General features: G+C 37.0%; 1 pseudogene; it reads right to left on the bottom strand.

Annotated features, from left to right (window-relative positions):
• Positions 1-4,230, bottom strand: part of LOC110327591 — a 67,159-nt pseudogene that overhangs the window by 29,151 nt on the left and 33,778 nt on the right.

The following is a 4,230-nucleotide window of genomic DNA, read 5'->3' as shown; positions in this document are numbered from 1 at the left end:
GAGGGAGGGAGGGAGGGAGGGAGGGAGGGAGGAAGGAAGGAAGGAAGGAAGGAAGGAAGGAAGGAAGGAAGGAAGGAAGGAAGGAAGGAAGGAAGGAAAAAAGAAAAATACCCACTAAGTTTTGCTTACACACTCTTGGCTCAATCTTCTATTTATTCCAGCCCTTCTGAATTCTCTCCTTAAACCAGTTCCAAAGGCTTAAGAGTCATGTTGTTTAGTCACAAGAACAATGCAGTTCACCAGTACCTACTTTTTATGCTAGTTACACTCTCAATTACTGTGAAATAGGACTTAATATAAGGGATTGGTGGGCATTTTATTTCAGCTTAGGTTCAGAGGCATCCTCCTTTGGTCCTGGGTGTATGGTATGGAGAAAGATCATGAAGACAGAGATGTGTAGAGGAGAAGGTTTCCATTCTGCATCACACAGGAAATAGTGCAAAGAATACACTAAAGACCAGATACTTCTCTTAAGGATGCCACACTCTTAGGAATCTGCCTGTTAATGTGCATTCTTCATGTATATATGGATTTCAAGGTTTCAGTTGGGTTTGTCAGGCAGACATCCTACTTTTAACTTAACATGATCCATGGTTGTAACAAACTTACTAGGTAATTTAATTCCATATTTGAACACAATTAAAACAACACAATAATGAATAACACTTTTCAAGTTATCTTTTAATAATCACCTTAGGAGTTTTTCAACATCTGAGAGGGAAAAGCACAAGGATTCTGTGAGTTTGAGGCAAGCCTGATCTATACAACATGGTCCTGGCCAGCCATAGCTACATAGTGAGCATATGTCTCAATAAAAAATACATAGATAAATAATTAAACAAACAAATAATATCTGAATAATTCAGGGAAGAGAAAAATATACCTATAGGTAGAAAATGTAGCTTTAAATAGAAAGAAACCTAGAATTAAAAGTCATAACAGAGACCTTGATGAAAACCAGATATTAATATAAAAATTCAAGTCACAGAAAGATGAAAAATAAGATAGATGAGGTCCAGAGATTTCTCAAAAATTACATAAAAATCAAATTGTCTGTCATGTTATACTAAAGAAAATTATTTAGTATACAATAGGAGAAATATATAACTTTATGTAGAAAATAAAGAACCAAAGAGTAGGTAAAGTCCAGTAATTTGCCTTAGAATCATACCAGCCTTCCACTGAAAAGGCAAGGCAGTGACAACTTTTCAGTATCTATAAGTAATATACATTAGGTACAAATTGGTGAAGGCAGGATGATGGGAAAGCATAATTTATACAAAATAAATAAATAGAAAATAACTAGAATTGTTAGTAGAAGAGCAAGTAGTCTAATTGAAGATACTGTGACTGATTATGTTGTGAAGTACATACACACAAAAGAAAAGTACACAACAAGGGACAAAGGAGAAACAGCATCTCAACAGCATATTCATTATTCATCCTATATTGCTTAGCAGGAAACCTGACAGGATTTAGAAATCTCATCAGTACTGTGCACAGTCAACCACTTGCGAACACACAGAGAACTCACATTGACAGCATGTCTGAGTCTTGAATGGTTCATGGCTTCAGTTTGCATTTCTACCTCCAGGCACTGCTCTAAGACCAGTAAGCATGCCCTTGATGTTCCATGCAGTCCTCATGCCTTTGGCCTCCTCAAAACCTCATGTGGTCCATTGCCACATTCTCACAGGTCCTCTCAGCACAGTGAAAGTCTTTGCTGATGCCAGGCTTAGCTCTTCCCCTCAGGACACCCTAGAGCCACCAGCCACAAGCTATGATCCTGCTAATCTGCCAAGCGCCACAGACCTCATAGCAACAATTCCAAAGCAGTGCAACTTAGATAAAACTAAAGACAATAGACTAGAAACCAAGTCTAACCTGTTTAAAAGGTTCAAAAATTCACAGAATGCATCAATCATTAATAAACATCTCAATGAATTTACAGAGGAATGACACCAAGAAACAAGTGATTGAAATAAGAAGGAAAATCAGGTTATCAAAATAGAATTCAACGAAGTTATGAATATTTTATGAAAATAAAATATTCAAAATCAGATGAAGGTAGAGATTTAAAACTGAAGGTAAATAAAAATAAAATCAGTGAAAAGCTCCAGGGATAGAATGAGCAAATCACAGAGAAGTGAGGACTGAAGAAAACTAACACAAGTTAATACTCAATGAACCCCCCCCCAAGGGAATGGAGGCCTCTTCAGTGAGCCATGCACTGAAGCCCAGAGAGCAGTCTTTAATATGCCACTTCACCTTTCAGAAATTGCAGGCGTGCAACACCCAGTTCATACAGCTGCTGAGTGAACTCAACTCAGCCATCAAGGGGACAGGGCTGCTCATCCCTGCCTTGATGGTCTTTGGGGCTCATCCCTCCACATATCTTCCAGTCTTTACTGAGAATGTGGAGCATGAAATCAAAGGAGCTTAGGACAGTACTATCTTCCCTCATGGCATGGACACACTCAAACTGGTTAGCTTTCTTCTTGCTTATTTTCTTTGCTGCAATGTGGCTACCTTTTCCCTACCTGCACTAAGATTATATTGGGAAGCACTTATTGTCATGGGAAGCAATGGGTTTGCCCCGGGAAGCATCATGCCTTCACGCCTTGATTCATTCTATATCTAATTTAGGTAACACTCTAGATTTTTGAATTTATGAGTTTGTGGAGTAATGAATTTGAGTTTACTGGGATGTAATCAATATTTCATATGTGAAAATAATACTCAGCGGATCAGCTACATAAAGTTAGGATGCAAATGCGTTTCCCTATGCTCAGGTGTTAGAAATTCAGTGTCCAGTTCCCAACTGTTTTGAGAGTTCAGACCATGAAAATACAGGAAAGCTAATTCAACATGCCTGAAAAGCTCTTCACTATCACAGGAAAAGGTGAGTTTTGCAGCCTCACCCTTGTTATGCAGGATGCTCTCTTCACTTTTTGTATTCTGCTGCAGAAAAGCTCTGTTAGACGCAGGCCAGTCTGCTTGAACTTCGCTGCTCATAGAACTGTGAGAAATCACATCATTAAACTTCTCAGTATCCAGTTCAGTTATGTAACAGCTCAAAAGGATGTAAAACACATGTGTAATCTAAAACAGGACACTTGTGCATAATGTAATGTAGCATAAATGTGTTTAATTTTTTCAATTATAAGATAATAAATTTTCATGGATTAAATCATTTAAGGTGTGTTTTCAAAACACCATGGAACTAGACTATGAAACAACTACAGAAATGTCAAAGTATATATGACTTAAGTAAATATAAATAACACTTAAGAAAGTGAAATTCAAAGTAAAAAAATTTAAAACTCACAAACAGTGTATGGTATAACTAGGACTACTAATATTCAGAAATGTTTTTGATTTATTTATCATCATACATAAATACACTGTAGCTATCCTCACACACACCAGAAGAGGGCGTCAGATCTCATGACAGATGGTTGTGAGCCACCATGTTGTTGCTGGGATTTAAACCAGAGTCCTTTGGAATCATCTTGTCAGCCCAATATTCATAAATATTAAGAACATGTTTGCTAACTATACTTAAAGCAAACCATAAGAACTCATACATCAACACAGAACTCCATTTACAAGAGTATTCCACTGTTTATTTTTTTCTTCTGATATTTCATACTTTTAACATAATTAATTACAAACTATAACCATTCATTGTGGTATAGGTATGAAGAAATAGACTAATTAAGCCTACTTGAAAAATTAAAAAGGCCATCATTCATGTGAATTAGCAAGATCAGACTAATTTTCAAAGAGATACATGAAGTTTGGAACAGTGGCAAAATTCAGAGTTTAAAGTGTTTATTCAATATGGAGGGAGTAATAGTTTCAATTTCCAGTACTTCCTAATACCAGGCATGTTGGAACAGACCGCAGATTCAGTAAACACAAAAGGAAGAATCAGAAGTTCAAGACCATCCAAACAAAAATACTAAGAAGACAAGAAAAAAGAAAGGAAGGAAGGATGAAACAAAGAATAGAAAAAAAGAAGAAAGAAAGAAAGAAAGAAAGAAAGAAGGAAGGAAAGAAAGAAAGAGAGAGGGGGGGAGAGGGAGGAAGGAGGGTGGGAGGGAAGAAGGAGGGAGGGAGGGAGAAAGGAAGGAAGGAAGGAAGGAAGGAAGGAAGGAAGGAAGGAAGGAAGGAAGGAAGGAAGAAATCAATGGTTAGATTTTATCATTTTTACTTTTCTACTTTTAA

Source organism: Mus pahari, chromosome 10 (genome assembly GCF_900095145.1).
Source record: "Mus pahari chromosome 10, PAHARI_EIJ_v1.1, whole genome shotgun sequence".
Taxonomy (NCBI): domain Eukaryota; kingdom Metazoa; phylum Chordata; class Mammalia; order Rodentia; family Muridae; genus Mus; species Mus pahari.
Note: the sequence above shows the minus strand (reverse complement) of the source record. Positions and strands in the feature narration are given on the sequence as shown.